This window comes from Telmatherina bonti (genome assembly GCF_933228915.1).
Source record: "Telmatherina bonti genome assembly, chromosome: 15".
Taxonomy (NCBI): Eukaryota; Metazoa; Chordata; class Actinopteri; order Atheriniformes; family Telmatherinidae; genus Telmatherina; species Telmatherina bonti.
The window spans coordinates 25,533,544-25,555,087 of record NC_136613.1 but is presented as its reverse complement, the minus strand read 5'-3'; the positions used below and the strand labels follow the sequence as shown (position 1 = coordinate 25,555,087).

The following is a 21,544-nucleotide window of genomic DNA, read 5'->3' as shown; positions in this document are numbered from 1 at the left end:
CTTTTTGGAGGGAATAACTCTTCCTCTGTTCGAGTCCTACTTTGTCCTCTGCAACTCACATGGAATTAAAACAAAGAAACATAAGATGCAACCCGCAGATTTGGTGTAACTTTATTTTTGTTCCATGTGGAAGTTACACTGTTATGATTAAGACAATCTTTAATAGAAAGATGATGTTCTAAATTAACTGTAGACTTAATTGTGACGTCCCTACAATACATCCGTTAGGTGGGCAACCATTTCCAGTTTACCCTGCATATTGCAATAATGCTTAGTAATAGCCTTGCTATTTCATTCATATTTCAAATTCATTAATGCATCAATGCCATTCAGTATATATTAATTGTGATCAAACTGAATGACAGTTGCTGCATCAAACAGTCTAATTAACACATTATTTCCTACCATGTTTCTATCCATATTGGATGTCAGCTCATTGTGGCTGCAAGTCTTATTAAATTCAATAACAGTCATGTCAGCTCAGGTTTTATATATGTAGTGTTTATCTGTTGCCTACCCTAATTATTTAAATGTAGCATTAATCCTCAGAATCCGGGGGATTGTGAAACTGAATTGGGGTCAGCCAGAGGTTAATGATTTCAATGCTAGCTTTTCAAAAACCTTCATTTAATGTGGCTGCTGTGTAGTAATAAAGCCTTGTGACCTGACTTTGCAGATGTTCCTTTTTAACACTCCATATATAAAACCTTTTTGTTGTTCAGTTTTGGAAATGTGGAACTTATAGAAACAATATCAGATGTAGATTTGGACCCGCTTCCCAAGAATTCTTCTATTTGACTTTTGTGTTTGTCAAATGCCCTCAACAATACCAATGCTCCCCCAAAAAAGAGCTCTTTAATGATATCCCAGCAGGTGAGCTGTCAAAGTCTCACTGCTTTTGATTTTTGTCAAAAGCTTGTGAGTGTCAGATCTTTCAGTAGGTTACAGCCTGATCAATAAGAACTTGGGTGGCCACTTACATGTTCTGCATGAAATCATTTACTTCCCTGAAAACAAAGCACCAACGAAACTGAGTGAAGTTTTTGTGGAAATACCAGCTGAGGTATTATGAGTGTAAAATGTGAATGCTAATTCAATACCACCTGGAAGTCTCTCGATGTTATTTTCCTTCGGGTTTTTCTGTGGGCTGCATCAGAGTCTGCTCAACCAACAATGTCAAGTGTTGCTTGAAAGTAGCTGATGATATGATGAAATAAATAATCACAGATGACCTTGCAGGTATTTCTCCACAGATTTTCAGCTAGATAAGGATTAGCCTTTTGGTTCTTGAGGCTAGACCGCATGTTGGGGATGTGTTCCTTGAATGTAGAGCAAATCACTATGAGATGTATGAACGTATTTGCTGAAGTTTTTATTACTGTGTTTTGAATTTTTAAATGCTCAGACAGTGGTGTCTAAATTTATACAACTAACCAGGCTCTGTCATAAGCTAGTGACATCACTTCAGATGTCTTTTTTTTTTTAGATTTTCTAAATGCTGTTCTCTGCATCAACTTTCCACATGATCCTACTGGTGATTTGGCTACAAACAGTTATAAGGAAAAAGAGGGAAAGCTGAAAGGTGCTAATCTCTGGACTGTTCTGTCAGAGACTGCTAGTATGAAAATAGTCCTGCTCAATGTTTTCAGCAATGTAAATTGCAATTTTACACCTCTGTCTGGTCACAACTCCTCTGCTACTGGGTACTGTAGTGTGCTCTTATTCATGAAGGGTTGGGAGTAGATTTCATCTGCATGGACAACGTTAAAAGTTACAAAATATTTAGCTTAGAAAAACCTACATAAGGCTTTTTCAGTTTACTATTCATGAGTCGCAATTCCCATATTGCTTGGACATTGGGATGCAGAAAAATGTTAACGCTATCCCAAATTTCTCCCATAAAACAGGACTATATTCTTGCCTGGCTAAATTGAAACCACAGAAATTAAGTGTAAATGGTGAAAAAAGGAAAGTAATAATTATAAAGAACACTCCTTTCTGGCATCATTATGAGCTGTATTGAAAAATAAATAAAGCAATACATTTTCAAATCCAATCCATTCTTTAAACTCTGTCACACTGACATTTTCAGAAAAATGAATGTGCTCTGTCTGCAATCATTAAGCCATAAAAAAAAAGTGGAAGTGCTTGAAGCTTCAGCTGTTTGTGATTTAACAAGGAGATCAGGGAACCTGTCAAGAAGGGCTTTAATGTAATTAATAACGTGTCATGACTTGGCTGGCATACATATAGTGTTAAATGCCCCCAATCAAGTCTAACTTGATGCCACTGGTAGTCCGTGACTTGGCATAAGCAGTATTTAAGGAAGAGTGCGTGGGGCCCAGGGGTGCACTTGATTTGGTCATCAACATAATGAGGTAATTTTAAACAGATTGCCGCTGAGACAGATAATAGGCACATCATCAATGTGCCAGCCTGACCTTTACTAACAAAGCATAAAAATGTCTTACTCTGACTCGGCGTTCAGGGCAGCACTACATTAAGCTTTGAATCAAAGTGGGAAAGTTTGCAGACTTCTTTCATGAAAGCCTGAAGTCACTTTTTAACTTACACAATATAAACATATCAACTGGCATGTCATTCCCAGGCGTGTACTCCCACACTAAATGTAAAATCTTTGACTATATAAAGTGCAAAGAAAATTTAAACCTCCACTGAAATACAAGCACTACACGCAGTTATTTAATGTGCAAGCAGGTGTTTTCTTTTAATGTTTGCAGCTTAAATAATTAGTAAATGAAACAGCCTATTTACATAATCGAAAACGCACCCGTGACATGCATTCTCTTGTAAATATCTAATCAATGTTTTAAATTTGCATTACAACGCAGAGTAATTGAAAAGTCATACAACAGAAACCACAAGAAATAATGGAAATATTGAGGAAAGTCTTTCAATGAGCAAGAAGTTCTTATCTGTGAAGCCTTTTTTTTTTTTGTTTTGTTTTGTTTATTTTTTTTAATGCAAATTGAACTTATTAAAATAAATGGACTTATTATTTTATGAAAAGAAGACGTAATCATGCATACGTAATCAGGGTATTAAATGAACACAATAACTCTGTCAGCCTAAAATAAGTATCTTCTCCGAACTGTTTAAAGGCTTCCATGTTGAACACAGAGGTAGGATCCACCCTGTGAAACCTCAGAGCATTAAATGGAGGAACGGGCTGCATGAGCTACTTATTTACTTTGAACAAATTGACAACCTCAAACAGAATCTCTGCTCTGACTGATGTTCTCATCTTACCCTGCTGCTCAGTGGAAGATGCACGCTTTATCTCTGGTCAGTGAGAAATTGTGATGTGCTTTTGCTTAGATACAACAACTCGCATGCACCGTCAAGCCTCAGCAGGACTCAGACTGATCTGGTGGAGCAACTGTATCCGATGCCGTGCTCTATATTTACTTTTTATTTATTTTGCCTGTTGCACCGCATTCTCGTCCCTGGTGAGAACACGAGGCTTTCACAACCTAAATGTCTGTTTTAAGAAGGCGAAATGTCACAGTGAGACAACGCGGCAGTGGGATGAATGGATCGCAGCCAGTCATTAATCTGCCAATGAAACAGATCTTCATGGCCTTTTGGCTCCATGGTTAATCTCAGCTTTGAGTTCTGGCTTTTGATAATAACAATCAGCATTATATTGTCTTGTAAAAGAATTTTCAAATGCATCACAAAACAAATTAAATTGCCTGAAGAGCAAATGTAATAATAGTCTGTAATAGTCCCATGCATCATGGGTTGTTATGATGCCTGTTATCAACATCCTAGGCATTAGTCATCATAGACAAATGCTTGCCACTGCTGGCAACAGACATTACAAAGATGGAAGACAGCAGTGTGACGAAGAATGGATCATCCTTATTTTTTCTCTTCCTTTTTTTTGTGGTCAAAATCTCTGAGCGATTCGTTTCACCTTCTTTATCCAGTTTAGGTTCTTGCGAATAAAAACTTTCATTTCCATTCTGACTGCTTGTTTTTCAGTCTTCTTGACATGTTTTTGCTATTTGTTTCTTTTGATCATTTTAATCTTCGTCAAGTCGTCACTTTTATAAATCGTATATTCACGGGCAAAACGGCAGAAAAAGAAGCAAGATATTTTTTAAAAGATGTGTTTCTCAGATTAACGCCTGTCCCACCTCTCGGTCCTCGTCGACGCTGCGGCAGATCACATCCTGGAGAGAAGCGGCGCAGATTAAAAATGTCAGTTTCAGACATCACCGTCTCTCGCTCTCTGATACACAGCCCGCGGTTGCAAACACACACATGAATGTGAAAAAGGAACCTTCACTTGAAAATCTCCCAGCAAAGGCCGACCACAGCCACGTTCATTTGCTGGCGCACCCGGTACGTGACTGCCTTGACTACTCGTGACGGGACTATGCTCTAATCTCCATCATGGTTCACCCAGTGTGCTGTGAGCGTCAGCCTGAATAATGTTTCTCCGTCCTCTGCCTCCTAAGCCACGCTGGCCTTTGACTTGTTTACACAGATTAAAGATGTGATGTTGAAACATGCGCTGGATCAAACAGCGGCTCTGCCGAGGCGTAGCAAATGTCAGCATGATGAAGGTGAGGACTCTAATGCTGTATTATCTCTGCTACGTTGGGAAGCAGGTGTGATAAATGTCCAGCAGAGACAGACACAAATTTCTACCTCCCTCCACCTGACTGCTGAAGGGGGGAGGGAAATGTGTTTAGCCAAGGGCTGAGGGTGGGGGATGGGTCAGGCAGTCCAATCTGAAGATGTTTGGCTGGTTGACAGGGTGGAAGCAGTGAATGGACATGGCACAGTTAGGCCCTGGGAGATTTCCGCCTGACACTGCTGGGGAGGATGGACGGGAGTGGGTCGAGGACAAAATAGGAAGGTCAGCAGAGGACAGGCAGGTGTCACCTGATGTATTGTAGGTTAACAGTCTCAGAAAAACGTTGCTGCTAGCTTAGCTCACAGCAGAGACATATGAAACAAAGACTTTCCTCCTCTTCTCTGCCTTATTTAGTTCATCGGTTTTTGCATGTCCAAAATAAGGCTCTCTGTGCTGGAAAATAACAGCAAGTAATGGCAATAATTTCACAATTTCTCTGGGTTTTTCCAAGTTAAATAACTAAATTTAATACAGTATGTTTTATTTATTTGTTTGTTTGTTTGTTTGTTTGTTTTGGTGTGCTTCGGGTAATGCCTTCATGTTTAAGGGCTGATTTCATTTTGCTCCTGTAATGGATGAATCTTGTATGACTGGATTTCGGGTATGACTGACTCTTTCAGTCTGTGTATTTACAATTCCTGTTTGTAACATTAAGATAGCACGTATATTAAAAGATTCATAAAAACATTACATTTGTGAACAGTTTCCACTAATGCTCTGGAGATGGTCTGTTTATGTTGGAGGTAGAAAAATATTTAACATGTGACTCGTATTTGTCAGATAAAATTATGTCTCTTGCCATTTCTTACTGCTCTGAAATGGGAAACAAACTCATGTCTTCCCAGACTGATACATCTAATTTATTCCCTGAGACAAAGGTCATTCCTGAAGATGCGCTTTCCAATTTTGTCCAGTTGCTGAATGCTGTATTTTGCATTGGAGCCTTTCTAACTGAGAGAGTAGCTCAGGAAGTATCAAAATGGCAGCCATGTTGACGGTGTTCACATTTTCTAAATGCTCAGGAAATAAGCTTCGCTTGGGCTCTTGTATTATCTTCCTTAGCACAGTAAACACCAGACTATCCTTTATTAAATAACGGAGATAACTCACGGTTCTTTGCAAACGCAACTTTCAAATCGTTGCTTGACTATGTTTATCTACTTGTACCAATTGTGTTTTATACGGATAAACATGAGGACAGTGAGGTGAGTGTAATATTTTTTGTATCTTATCATACGTGTATAACGTTGCCCCTGTGTAACATTGTGAAAAGATTGCATTAGATAAAGTATTTAAAGCACCTTTTTAGTTCCAGTGCAGCTGCAGACCTCCATTGTAAATTAATGTTTGTGCAGTTGGGAACTCATTGCATCAAGGTTGTCTCTCCCAAAGTACTTCTGAATTCCTCCGACCATCCTATCCTAAGACTATGAAGTCGTACAAGGACAAGAGCTTTAAAAAAAAAAAACTCTAGGAGGTCTTTTGGTGATTCAACGTGACCCCTGGTGTTTTTACCAAGAAAACTATTGATGAATTAAATTAATTGTAAAATAGAAGCAATGCGAAAATTGCCATCCTATGTTTCTTTGCTTTATACCTAAACATGTCTCTTTTTGGCATCAGATTTGTTTTGTTGATCAGACAAAATTGATCTTTTTTTCTTCTTTGTGTCAAGCATCATATTATCAAGGTGTCTGAGTGGTATTGTAACTGGTATCTAAGTTTCTGGAAAAAAAATAACTGTTTTTCTAGAATAATATTCTTCTCTTTTTACCTGACTTTGAGTATCTTTGTTGCCAAATCTTAACCATGATTTAATGTAGGAATTGTTTACTTTCCACTGCCACAATCTTCCTTTCATATAAATTCAGCCATTTCCTTTCTGCTCTACCTGCTTGAACCTTGGAAGGATTTGTAGCTCTTCAAAAATACCATAGCTGCAAACTGAAGGAGGTATAATGCTTCATATGGCAGCTGGAGGTCATTTTCAGGTTAAAACAAACATATGTCAGAACTGGCTTTGAACAGATGGTATATGTTATTTTGAATAATAATATCCATGTGTAAATAGCTAAAGTTTTTATTTTTATATACAGCATCCATTAAAAAAAAGACAAAGACGTTTCTGGCTAGATATATTATCTCGGAGAGCTTCTACGGTGAATGCAGGGGATGTTCTCTTTGTATGAGATCATGCTGGTGTCAGATTTCTGTAGTAAGAAAGAAAAAAGAAACAAGCTTTGTTTTAAACATGTAGAATAATTATAATATAGCACACTGACCTTTTTCTCTGACCCCTTTTTTAAAAGGCCGCTCTGCTGACAGGCTCTAATTAACACCAGACTCCAGAAGCTGACTGCTGTCTTTTGGGAAGCAAAGAACAATCCTAGCCTGACTGTAGCCCTGTAAAACACAGCAAAAGGCCACCAGTTCATCTGTTCAACCCCCCCCCCCCCCCCCCCCCCCCCCCCCCCCCCAGTCCCTTCTCGCCTTTCACACTACCAACCTCCTTCTTGTCTCCCACTCAATACAAAAAAAGCAAAACAGGAAAAAAAGAAACATCAGGGAAATTGCACATAGATGCTGCTATTAAAGATGTTTTTTCTCTATTTTTACAATTGATCTTCTCCCCCCCCCCGTATTTCCTGTTTTGCAGCCGACTGGCAGCTCATACTGAACATGTAGGAGGATCAAACGGGTGTAGATGACAAACAACACCATGCTGATTATTTTACCTACTGATAAGAAGTGGTTTTAAAAAATATGTGTCATGTTGGTACCCTCGTGCAGGACCCTTATTAGGGTTCATAATTAGAGAATTGCACATTAATCCTGCACCTGTTGCATTCTAAGATTTAGTTGAACTGCCTTTAGTTTTGAAAATGCCATGCATTTGCTGTGGCATTAGTTTCCACGAGCTTCTGCAATGACACAAGGTTTCTGCAGTGCTGCATTCATTTTTCATCAACATCTTGTACTGATCATGGAAGATTCCAACAGCACAAAGTCTTTTCCAGCACTGGAGTTGTTGTGGTTTCGTTCATTCATTTCTATACCGCTTAGTCATTTTCAGCATCACATGAGACTATCCCACGGTAAGAGATGGGTACACATGGACTGGTCTCCAGTCGACTGCAGAGATAAAAATCCACACATTCACATTCATTTCTAGAGAAAGTTTAGAGTTAGCAATTAACTTAGCATGGATGTCTTTGGACAAAGCTTGAGTACTGCAGAAAACTCACTCATACATACGGAGAACGTCTATATTCCGGACAGAAATGTCACTGCTCAAACCTCCCATCAACCCACGCTCAAACCAGTGACCTTCTAGCCAAGCAGCCCTGTGGTGGTCGATCCATTTGTGAAAAGTATGTCTCATGCCCCCTGAATCACTCTTTTATCATTTAAATTTGCTATTAGGGAAGAAATAATCAGTTGATGTTAAACTCTGATCATTCAGTATGTTCAGGTAGTCAACTGACCTCGTTTTATGGGCGCATAATGTTACTGAACCAAGACCGGACCATCTATGGTAAACCCAGATTATAGACTTCCCCATGGTGATGGCTGCATCCCTTCATCATCCTTCATTGTCCTGTCTTCTTACCTTGATATTCCCATCACTCTGGAACAGGGTGAACTGGATCCAGTGAACCTCTTCCACTACTCCAGAGTCCAATCTTTATGCTTCTTGGCAAATTAAAGAGTCTTTCTTCAGGTAGTCTCACTAATCCCAGTCATATTCTGTTGATTCAATAATGAAATAAATTTCTCACAGATTAAAACTCTATAAATCAACATTTTGATATAAAACATAAAAATATAAAAAGATCAAATAATATTTCTGAGTGATTTTACCTGATTTTCTGCGATAGTTATATTTTTCAGTTCCTTATTTGACTTTCCTGACTGACTTTACTAACAGTAGTGCACACTATTCAGCTGAAGTTGCATTTTACATCCTGCAAACGTCAACAAGTATAATCACCTGTTATTTTTAGTTAATGTGTTGGAAATGAAAAAAAAAAATGTTGTCAGTATCATTTATTTACCGTTCCTATATTTTCACTGTGCAAGCTATTGCCAAACTTTGAACTGTTTGTGTTGAGCTCTGTTGTACAAGCTGACAATATAATCAGATCAGGATACCTCTTCCAGACTGAGCAGCTGCACAGTATCCATATGACCTCATAGTGATCCAGACCATTGAGAACGTCACTGAGCGTTTTTACAAAATTCTGAATTCAGAAGAATCTCTGTAGTTTTATGAGTTCTGACGTTAAATCAGACCTATGCACAAACTTAACAATGCAAAGACCGGCTTTTTTGTACTTACATGACTCCAAAAGATTGTGGGATGGATCCACACGTGGTTCCTGTCAAAGGGTTGTGATCCTGTTGTAAAACCTGAATACATTTTTTAAGGCAATTGTTAAAGTCAGCTATTCCTTCATCTCTGTCGCGGAGCTTGGCTCTGCCACGTAAACAAGGATGAGCATTGCTCTTTGCCTCCGACTTGCACTTGCACTTCTTTGATGATGCTGCATAGAAATCAGTGAAGATCCTCCACTGCCTGCTCTCCATCTGATCCTCTATTTTCCATGTGCATTTAAGGAATTTAGACTCCTTTAATGGGTATAAACAATTTCCAGGCTGTTGATAAAATTATTGAAATGAGACTTAAATAATGACGTGATAGCATAACCCTTATTTATTTATTTATTTATTTATTTATTTATTTCAGTTTGCCTTGTTGAATTAATGCAGTTCTCTTCTGGGTTGGAAAGTTACAACCTCTATTCCAGGGGTTGATACACTTGATTTGAGGAAAACCCCCAGCAGTCCCTTCTGCTGCTGGTTCTTTGTGTCTTTTTGGTGTAAGAGCCTTTAAAGCTTTGGACTGATGCTGGAACATCATGATACACCCCTTTCTGCTTACTAAAGATCCAGAAACATAACAGATTTATCACCTTGACATCTGTGCATTAACAAATTTACTTTTCTCATAAGACAGAGCATCTGTAGAAATGCAGTATAACGTTCCCTGTTGGTGTTTTTTGTAAATGTGATGTCATCTGGGTTAATTTAGGATTTTAAAGTTGTTGTTTTTTTGTGTTCTTGAAGCTGAGACTATTTCTAAATGTGAAGTGTGGAAACAAAATGAACATTTTGGTTGGTAAAGAGGGGTGTTGAGTTGCATTATATGAAATTTTGAAGGGTAAATCTGGGCAATATGAAGTAGAAAGGTTTAGGACTTTAAAAGTCCCAAAGGCTTTTCTTTTAGCCTTCGCATGGTGTATCTGATGTGTCGTGTTCAGAGATGAAATGAAGCAACTATATGCAACACGCTCAGTATTTGTCGTCAAGTAGGCTCAACTAAAGGAACCTAAATTAAATATTTTCTTCTTGCATTCATTGCATTTTCAGTGTTATGAAGACTCGGAGCCTAAATCAATAAATCTGATTTTGTTCTTTCTTTCCCCTGTCTGAAGTTTCCTGATTTCAGGTGCAGCACCTCACTTTACACAAAATACCCCTTTCACCTTGTGGTGTTAACTGAGGTTTAGGCCATGATATCTCCAAATCCTGCATGTGGCAGGTCTGATGACATCATCTAGGTGCTTTTTGGGCTGTATGAACTCAAGTGCCTGTTAACCCTCCATAAGGAGGCTGTATCAATACTAATAAATTTCTCAGCAATGAAGCTGTCAGCTGAATCACTTTGAACTCCCCCAATATTTTGCTTTAAATTTATTTTCTCTGATACACACGCACATACGCACAAATAGAAAATCTGGTATTTCTACTTCTCTTTAACCCATACAAAGTAAAGCCAAGCTGAGTTTTATAATCTGCGGATGCGCCCCAGAATTTTCCGTCAAGGTCAGCCCACTTCTGCTCTGAATCTCTTGGCTCATCGTCTCCCTTCATTCTCCATGACAGAATCAGATAACATGAGAATACCAAGTGAAAACGATTCCCCATACCTTCTGCGATTTGTGTAGCGCTGTCAAGTAGTCCCTACACACCTGCCATTTTTCTCAGAAAAAAATCAATCTGCTGCATCGGGGAGTCTCATTTTCATCATCACTTCATTGACTTTCTCCCCTGCTAAATTTTCTTTACAACTATCTGGTGATACAGCTGGAGGCCAGAGAGATCATAGGATGTCTTAATGAGCTTGCAAGTTCTCGCGCTCCTTTTTTTATTTTTTTTTTTTCCCTTTAGCCTTGTTAGCTGACATTTAGCGAAGGTGCTCATGTTGCTGACAAAAGCATTCCCAGTTATGCTTTTGCTAGGTGAGGCACGTATGGCTCTGTGTTTGATCTTGACAGTTCAGAGGCGCAATCATCACACAGATCATTAGATGAACAAACCAGGTGACACACAAGCTCCCCTGCTGGGGGTTTATGTTGATTTATTATATGAGTTTATGGATGCGGGTAAAAATGCTGCATTTGAGTGTTTTTAGATATTCACTGAGCATAATTACTGTTATGAACAAGTGAGCATTATACATAGAAATTTACTTAATGTGCTTAAGATGGAGCCAACTGAAGAGATTAGTCAACCTGTTTAGCCGTGGTCTTTTATAACACCCTGGATGCACAGTATCGGGTCTGTGTATTTTTATTTTGTCAATTGTGTTATAATCAAGTATCACTGCTGCAAATATAATATGCTGCCTCAATCTGCATAGATTCCTATGATAGGTTACAACTAAACCCCAATATTAATTGTTAAAAACAACAATATAAGGACCCCAAACTTACACCAAGCTTCTATTAAATGGCCAATAACTTGACAGAGGATCCACTGGTCTGCAGCAACACACTCACCAAATTTAAAGCAGCTCTGTTGAACTATGAGTACATGAATAAAGCAGAATTATCACTTTTTTTTCCCTGTTATTGATTAAACCTGCAGCTATATTAATAAAACTCCCCTGAAGTCATTGTAATGTTTAGTTATTGCTATTAAATCAGCATTCACAAATATGTTACTCTTTGTGAGCGAGCACAATGATATGATGCCAGAAAGATCAATATTTTTCATCTATATCCCCTCATAGACCTTTCTGTCTTTCTTTACTACAAATCTTTATCCTGTGTTCTGAAGTAAACACCAGGTTATCAAGCAATTGATCTGATTGATCCAGTTTAATCTCAGCTCAGGCTGTTTGGCGTTGCTGTTGGGATGATTGTGAGAGGAAGAAAAACATTTGAATGCAGATCTAACAGTGTGCATGAACTTATTGTATAAAAGTTCTTTTAGGGTTTTAGATGCTGATGGTAAGTGGATTACTGAGGCACAGAAATGTCTCTTTTCATTACGGCCATCTTTGGGAGGCAGCTGTGTCTGTCTAATAAATCCCTCATCTTGACTCAGAACCGTCCTTGTAGCCATTCAGTTTTTCCTCTCCCTTCACTGCTTGACCTACGTCCCAGGATGTGTGATGTGATCAAACATGACATTCAAGTATGTCCCCTTGACCACCGAATAGCTCTTTGTGCTGTGCGCCTTCAGAGGAGGTCCGGCTCCCACCACTGTTCAACAGAGAACGGGACCATCGCCTCCTGTTTTCCAGCCGGAGCACCGATAGACAGCAGCTCTTCAGGCAGGTGGAAAGGTGTGAATAAATGTCACTGAGGGGAAGAAATACATGTCATGAACTGGAAATTTTTTTTTCTTCCTTCAGATGAACTGTACATATACCTCATTCCTTGAAGAAAAGAACACTGGAGTGCACCATGGCACAATGTGCTCACACTCATCTCAAAAAGCACTGGAGTGTGTTAAACAATCCCGGCGTTCAAACATCCCAACCAACACGGCTGCGTCCTCACCCAAGGGATGTGAACTGTGCTAATGGAAATCAATGAAAGCACTAGTTTTTCAAATGCAGCTTGATGAGATGTGTGAAGCTACTGAGAGCAACACACCGATCCAATGATTACATCGATGTGGTTAGAGCTTACAGATGTCGCTCGTTGGTGTTGTATGATGCTGGGATGGGTGACCTGAAGCTTACTACCATCCAACCACGCTGTCAAGACGCCCTGTTGAATATTAACGTAGGGGATTTCAGCCAAAATCTCACACAGGACTCATTTTGCAAGGGCATTCATACCACTGGGAAGAACAGACGAGATACTGTGAAATTTGAGTCTGATACAGCTAGCAGAGGAACAGCTCTTAGATTGAAGTTATGTGGGTGTTGGATGTGTTTTAGATGGTTCCCCATGAGAGTCACGGTGAGAAATGATCTCTGCCGGAAGGCGAGGGTGAGAGAAACTGCATTCCTGCCTCTTTTCTCAAAGATGCACAGTTCAAAGGTGAACCGCCAGCCTCCTCATCTCATCTCCTCATTATTTTAGAACAAACAGCTTTCATGCCTTGTCAAAGCACCAAAAATACATCTTTACCACTCATTTCCTACATGTTTGTCCAATATAAACCCAGTGATCTGGCGGAAAACAATGCAAACACTTTCTCTCCAAACACAGTTCAGCAAAGCAACTGCAGCGCATGTCCACCTGTTTATTTGTCAGATGAACATTTCCTAAAGGCACGCTTGCTTTCAAATTCTGTTTGATTTCTCAGCTAGAAATAATCAAATGAAAGCACAAGGACTAACATGTAATGTTTTAGTCATTTAAATGTAGAGTGATCGTCTCATAATATTAGTATCATAATCATTAAGAGCTCCTCTTATCAGCAGATTGTGAGTAAATAAAATAACTTTAGATATGAACAAAAAGGGGAATTAATAGATTTTGATTTCATGAGCTTAATATGTTTATGCTTCTTGACTGCATGTTGTAAACATGTCAGTAAGAGCTCTGTGCTTTGACGAACGGATGATCATCAGACAGCAGCGGCTCTAGATGAAAGAAAAACTTATAGATGAACGGATGTTCTTTAGATCTACCTCATTAAAAGAAAATCAGAACAATTGTTGCACGTTATGAGGAGAATAAAGGCTCCAACCAGCTCTGACCAGAGAGCTGTCGGTTTGGCAGACAGGTAGGTGCTGCAGCTGCTCCCAGCAGCTTTCGGTACACTCCGCCTTTGACAGGCAGGGTAAGTGCCTATTAAAATCCCATGATCACTTAATACATCTGTCATTAGCCATCAGCTGTGCATTAACACTGCTGTTAGCCAGGCCTTACAACAGGAGGAAAAGGCTTGGCTCCATTAAAAAACAAAGAAAACAAAATCATCCTATACAAGTTCTCAGGTTTATCTGGAAATAATGTGTACGACACTTAACATGAATGAAAGCGAAAGAGCAAAGTAAATCAAGTAAATGGAATATGTGTGTAACGGGCTTTCTACATAAATGGCAAAAGAAACTCATGTTATTAAAGACATATAAAGTGTGAATAAAGCTATTGCGAGTTCAAAATAACATAATTATCAAGATCGAGCCAAAGGAAGGGGTAGATGAAGAACAAAATGATTTTCTCTAACATTCTCTTCCAAAATTGATCATTTATAAGTAAAATGTTGTAAAAATTGTGTTTTATTTATTCATTTATTTATTTATTTACACCACATATACCAATGGAAAACAAAGAAACTCACATGTAGACTTTAGTGGAGACTTACGGTGGTATGATCTACCCTATTATGTTCTGCTGCACCATAAATAGCATTTGAACTGCCAGCAGAGGCAGCCATCATCTGGCCTCTGTTACACAGTTCCCAATGCACAAAAGCTATCCCCTCATCCAGATCAGTGTTTTTCTGGACAGGTCCCACTCACCAGGTTTTGTTTACAAAGAATGCATATGATACAAAATAACTGTGATGCTTCAATTATGATTATTATCAGTTTTTCATTGTAAAGTCCAGTTATGAAAGTAGCCTGGGATGCCTTTGGATTTTCCACTGCATGTTTATTAGGGCAAGCTGCAGAATCAGCAGTGTGTTGCTGCTGATCTGTTTTATACACAGAAGCAAAAGAATAAATAAATAAATAAAAGAATCAAAAGTATTCTTGAAAATGTTTGGTCCTTAGAGAAAACAATTCTGCAGTTTTGTTTAGTTTGTTTTATTCCTTTTTCCATTTTTTTTTGTTTGTTTGTTTGTTTGTTTTTTATTCAGTGCTGGTACTGTATTGTACAGTAAAAGAAGTCAAGACATTTTTTTCATGACTGGTGACCTGTCCAGGGTGTATCTGCCTTTCGCCTAATGATTGCTGGGATAGGCTCCAGCTTCCCATGACCATGAAATGGACTAAATGGTTAAGAAAATGGATGGATGGATAGATGGATGGATGGACGGATGGACGGACATTTTACTGTGATATCCCCAAGTATTATGTTTCATCTCCAAAAGGCTTCAGTAACTCTGATCACTATAAATTCCCTGAAGCATCATTGCCAGTGAATCCTCCTCAGTAAAGTTTTGTGCTGGTTCTCAGTTCTCCTGATTCTGGCAGAGACAACTTGTGTGAGTGTAAACACAAGCGGTTGACTTGAGCTGTTCAAAATCTCACCTGTTCCGATGCAAAACTGTGTTTTTTATTGCAGAATTCCTCTGTAAACACACTAAGTGGTGTTATCCCTACTTTTCAGAGGAAAATCAACAAAATGGACGACAGAGTTTAGACCTTGGCCAGTCAATGAAATGTTTTCATTAATAGAGTCGTTAGAAGAATAGGAAGCTGTCTATGTATAAATGGATTTTCTGGTAATTGTTTTTATAGCCTGAGGCCCAGGATGCAGATTTGTTTTGTTGGTCTGTTTGTTTCTGTCAGTATCATAGCTAAGGGTTGCCCATTTTCTGCATGAATATAAGATTTGAAAAGGGTGAATGCCAGGCCATTTTAATTAGATCCAAACGTCTAAAATAAGCCATCTTCCCTGCCAGTGTTTTTAACGCTGCCTCTCTGCATGAAGGGGAAGTCAGAAATTGATATGCAAAGATGGATTGTGTTAGAACCTGCTCATTTATTACTGAGTCTCTTAAAATGTATCAGGAGTACAACCAAAACAAGATTGCTGAAACGCGTAACACAATTCTAAACAGCTTCAGGCTGTGTTATTAAAGTTTTAGTAGCTTCCATTTTAAACTGACAAAACACAATTAACGGCTGAGTAACTTGCTGGTTTATATTTAGATTTTGAAACTTATTTATGTGCACCTTGATGTAGGTTTTAGGTAGGCATTTTGTAAGAAAGGAAGTAACCGGGCAGTTCGAAGGCTGTCAAAGTCACATTAAGAGAAAAATAAGAAAACAACATGATGAAAGATTAGGTTTTTTGAGGTAAATACTGTAAAAAGAAAAAGAAACCTGTCACAGGGTTTTTTTTCTGTGTTTTTTTTAACTATTGAAATAAATCAGAGTGATTTACTGCATTTTAAATGCAATGCAGATAACAGGTTTTATCCTATTGATGTGGCACATGTACATGTATCTTGATGATGGCTGTTTTTACGCTTCCTTATTGGTACAGTAAATAACTTTTTTGTTTCTATGTGTATCAATTTATTATTTTCTAAATTATGCTCTGAGTAATCTATAAGTTGTAGATAATGTCACTAAATTCAGACAACCATGTCCTCCGTCTTCCATAGCCAAGAAAGGTCAGACAAGAACTGGGAGAGAGCTTCAGATCTGGAGTTTTGAGTCAAACCGACGGACATCTTTCTGTTACAGCGCTTTGAACGTGTCACATGATCTGATCATGCTGGTGTGATCACACATGTAAGGATAATGTCTCTCTGCACTTACATTCTGTCTAACCCGTAAATTTGTGAGATTCTGACGGACTCCTCTTCATTACAAACAGGCAGCATTACAAACCAGGACTGCAAACACCTGGACAAACTGTTCTGTCCTCAGCAGAAGTCTGGACCATGTCAGAGCTGTGGTGGAACAGAGGATGAGGAAAAAAAACTTCAGGGTATTTTGGATAGTAAAAAACATTCCCTCCATAATACTCTGGCAGGACAGAGGAGCAGCTGCAGTGAGAGACTGATCTCTTTTTTTATGCAGGACTGAGAACTTCAGGAGGTCCTTCATTCCAGCCGCAACTAAATACAAAATGTTTTTTTTTATCTATCTATCTATCTATCTATCTATCTATCTATCTATCTATCTATCTATCTATCTATCTATCTATCTATCTATCTATCTATCTATCTATCTATCTATCTATTTATTTCCTGTCATGAAAGCGAACCAGAAGGCAGGATAAAAAGTTAAGTTAGAGGCATTTTTGAAGTATCACAACATGAGCTTGTTTTAATATTGCTTCCACTACTGTAAGAGGACAGAGAGCGCGATCATCACACTCAATTTTACAAAGTCTTAACAACAAAAGTCACCAAGACTGCTGCGGTTCGCTTCACTGAAAAGTTCATGTCTGAAAATCTCTGTTTTTGTTTAGCAGTAAGAGACCAAATAAAACGAACGTGATGCTTCAAATTTGATACAAAAAAAAAGTATTTATCTGACTGCAAAACTGTGGACGTTAACTCTTTTAATGTTTTCTTGTTTTATTTTTGTCATTTTACTAAACAGAAAAGTGGTGTTTCTCAGTTTTAATTGTAAAAGTTACTACTTTTTGAGGCTGGATAAAGTAGACCAAACTGAATAAGATAAGTATCAGATCCCAAAAGTACCGAAAGTGTTCAAATTACCAAAATAGTCTCAGACCGCTCAGCATAATAAGCACTTCAGTTCAAGAGACAAAGCCTTTTTACAATCATAGTTACAATGCATTTCAGCTTGACCTAAAAATTTGAGAACCACTGTCCTAGTGTGCAAACATGACAGGCCTAGTAGCTAGTGTGGTCTTAGATAAATTCCCTAATATCTAAGTTTGGTCAGTAGGTTAATTCTGAATTTTAAAAATGAAAACAAAACACCACCAACCCACCTATTACTCTGAACAACAATGATCCAAACATCCACTGCTCTTAAAGACTTGACTGCAAATAAAGACATTATCTCGTGTTATTTGCTCACTGACATAATTAACAGCCGGTTTGTGAGACAGAAATGTCAATTCAGAAAATTCTGCGATGAAATTAAACCCTTTTCTTACAGTAAACTTTACAGGAAATCCATGTCAGACAACAAACAAATTAATATAAAAGTCTTCCAGTGCATGAGAGTGAACTTAACTCTCATAACCCACTGCAGCTCTGAGCTGAATACTGTAAAGTAAGACAAATAACAATCATCAAGGCTCCTGGTGTTTTGCGGAGCCCTACAGCAAGGTGCGTTGGATCCCAGGCTGAAACCTAAACGGTGGTTGTAAGGTCAAGTGGAAGTCATCATCAAAAGAATAGTCCATCTGTGCTCTTTTGACTCTTCCTGGAGGCAAGCTGGTTTTTCTCTGCTTTTGTTTTTTGCTGTTGAGTCCAGCTGTAGCTTCAACACCCTAGCTGCACTTATGAATGCTCCACTTTCATCTATAAATCTGTTTCTAAACATGCATTTAATAGTTGTGAGATGTGGCTTTTTGACAAATCTGAGTATCTATGTTGCAGTATTCCAAAACATCCACGCAAGCAAAAATGCCCATGTGGGATTCTCCTTAATTTCCTTGCTCCCTGCGAGTTGACAGATGTTTGGTTTGCCAACCTCCCTGTCAGACAGCAAGCCAGTAACTTCTAACGTTTCTCCACCAGTCTTTTCCCACATCAGTTTCCTAAAAATAAACATGGCAGCACAGGTTCTCGGCACTCAGGCTCACGAGATGTTGAACCGAATCTGCAGTATCTGACTCTGTTTGGTCGTCCCTGCGCCACATGACACAGTATGTGGGAAGTACTGCGTCTGCCTGGGGTAATGCTGGCACTTAATGTAGCTGCAGCTAGCTTGTCTTCCCTTTCCCCCTTTCACCCCATGCAAACTTCCCCCACCACCCAGCACTGACTGATGTCAGACAGTCAGGGATGCTGGATGCTGAGGAAGAGCACAGCGGCAGCAGGCAGCAGAGATAAGGCCCCCCATACCTCCACAGATTAAACAGCAGGATTAACCTCTCTACTCCACCACTGCCACCACGGTGTCTTTCACCCCCTTATCTACCCCCACCTCCTCCTTTTCTCCTCCAACATTTGCCACCGTACATTTGTACAGTTGTCATGATGTGGGAAATTGCTTTTTAACCCCTATGTGACTTTGCTCTGTGCTTAGCAATTGAAACATAACCAAAAAGGAGCAGGCCTTGCCAGGGCAAATAAAAAAAAAAAGTAAAGCAAAATAACTATTTGGCCCCAAGAATGTTCTCTACTCTCATCTGCATATAGACTTGAAAGCAGATGTCTGCAGAAATGAAAAGGAAAGATTTGAATAATTTGAACATTTTTCAGTCAAACTCAATCTTTTTTCTTGCATCAGATTTAATAACTAGAAGATTCGATTGCAACATTATATTCATGTTCAAAGAAAGAAAGAAGCAACGGTGCGTTGTCTAACAGACAGTGTCCTAAGCTGTGCCCCCCCCCGAAGCTGCATTACAAAAAATATTCAGAGATACTTTATTTATCTCACGCTCTACACAATTACTGTCCAGTTCTCAGGTTTCATGGTTGTTAAAGAACAATCAAAAGGGGTTACAGTATATGAAAAGCAAGAAAATGGAAAAGTGTGGGTTTAAATTTGGTGCTTCACTTTGTGTCCATTCAGAGATGAAACCAGTTCGTCTACCTTTGCCCAAGGAGGGTCATAGTTGAGTTTTTCTTCCATCCAATGTATCTCATACCTCTTTGAAATATTCTAATCTATGGCTTTTATCACACAGAAGATCAAGACAAACATAAAGATGCAAACACAACACTTAAAAGAGGAAATGAATACTATAGTTTTTCAAAGAAACAAAGAAAGAGAAAACACAAAAATAATAAAAACATTTGACATATTTTTTTTTAAAAATGCAACAATTAAAAAGACAAATATAACCTTTCAGAAAATAATAAGAAACATCAAAAATGTTATTTTTTAAAGGATGTAAACAAAACAGGAAAACACAAATGCATTGAAGAAAAGAATGAGCCTTAAAAAACGAGAAACAACAAAGAATAAAAATCAATTCACAAAAACACTGAAACGTTTCAGCTTTTTAGGTTAAAACAGTGGAGACATCATAAATCCAGCCAGTTTGCTTCTGCAAAGATCAGCGTGAAAGGCTAGAAAAGGGCTGTTTAATCATGCTAAAGACATACATGTGAATATATCTGAAACAAAAAAATGTTCCCTTGCACCCTAAATGCACATCTAAAGAAGAAACCATCTTGATCAGAAAGGACACAGATTTACCACACAGAAAATAGAAACACAGAAGCATTGACCTTTATCCAGACACCAAGAGGAAAGGCCATTTCTTCTTCTTTGGATGAATAAAATGTTCTCTTCTGCAGCATTTTTTTAATTAAATTAATAAGTTTCCTTATTCTTCATCTTTGTTTAACTTGTTTGTTTTATGTGTTATCTCCATGCAAACACCCATTTTGCATTCCCCTGCCATTTGCATGAACAGGTTCTAATAATAGACCTTGGCTATTCCTCGAAACAGTAATTCAGTGTAATAACACCAAACATCATGTTAACATTTTGACTTTACACATGTAGGCTTTTATTTGGTGGCTGACAACTGTAATTAGTCATATCAAACCTTTGGTTGAGTTCCGGCAAAGATGGAGGAAATGTTGCCCCCAAGCTCTACAAACCTGGCAATTAGCATAGCATCCCCTTGTGTTGGTACCTGTGATAAGAGAGCTAGTGACCGAGTGAGCTATGACATTCCATTGATCCAGAAAATTGCTGCAGAGCCAGCCTTGAAATTAGTTTAAATTGCTGAATCAAAAAATGTTATCCTGGATTCTGGCAAGGCCAGCGTAAACCTTATGCCTCTAATCCCCAGACTGATGTGAAAAGTTGTCAGGAATCGTGTCGCCCACCGTAACGATTGATGAGGGAGTTTGGATTCAGTGTGACAGAAAGAGATACACACTCAAGCAACTGGGATTTGATTTGGCCTCCGCTTATGGCTACCAGGGTTGTGACTTGTTTTCAAATCTGCAGGCTTTGGGAATTTCCAATGCGATCTACTACTGGCTTTGTGCTTTTCAATTCAATTACACGCCAACTCTTTACTCTGTGACAATGTCAGATCTCAAGCTCTCTTAGATGTGAGTTGAGTCATAAATCTAAGCTTTGACATGCAGTTCAAGGATTGGGGAGGGGAATAATTTACCATCAGTCAGGTGCCTCATTTCATCCTCTCTCAAAATAGCTACAAACAGCAGTGTTGGAGTTGCAGATTGATGGGAGGAGGGAGCAGGCAGGAACATGTCAACTCTAAACACCCTTAATGTGGAATAAGTTCTGGTAAGAGGATCACTGGAGCAAATACAGGAGAGGATTAAAGTCAAATATATTCTGTACCACATATAATCATGAGTCAGTCTGAAGGCAGTGCTTGACCAAGAATGGTGTTGCTGGAAATCGGAGAGATCCCATTTTTACCATCTGGACAAGCTGATCGCTTACAATGACACAAATAGTGGCGTGTCAAACTCCAGCTGAAGTTGTAATTTGAACTTTTAGGACTCATCTGCTCATTGGTTGACACTGTACTTTCTGCACAGCACTTAAACCGGCCATAAACACAGTTCTCGAAACCAGTTTCCACTTCCTGATTGGCTACAGTGTGCTGCTGCCCTGGTGGGCTGAGACTACTCGACTAATGAACGGCCCAAATGTGATCTAAGCAGCAGAGCACAGCAGTAGCCACTGTCAGAGCTCGAGATGCTTTTTCAATCTGCTTTTCTAGTGAATAAAGTGTAGCTGTATAATTGGAATACAACCCGGAAAGCTCTGCTTGCTTCACGTTTCCTAACTAGCCT

The 21,544-nt window shown here is 38.8% G+C and overlaps 1 protein-coding gene across 1 annotated transcript in view; it reads left to right on the top strand.

Annotated features, from left to right (window-relative positions):
* asic4a (acid-sensing (proton-gated) ion channel family member 4a) overlaps nucleotides 1-21,544 on the top strand; it is a gene marked incomplete at its 3' end in the record, with an annotated part of 98,073 nt that overhangs the window by 30,107 nt on the left and 46,422 nt on the right. The gene's annotated exons all lie outside the window — the stretch shown is intronic.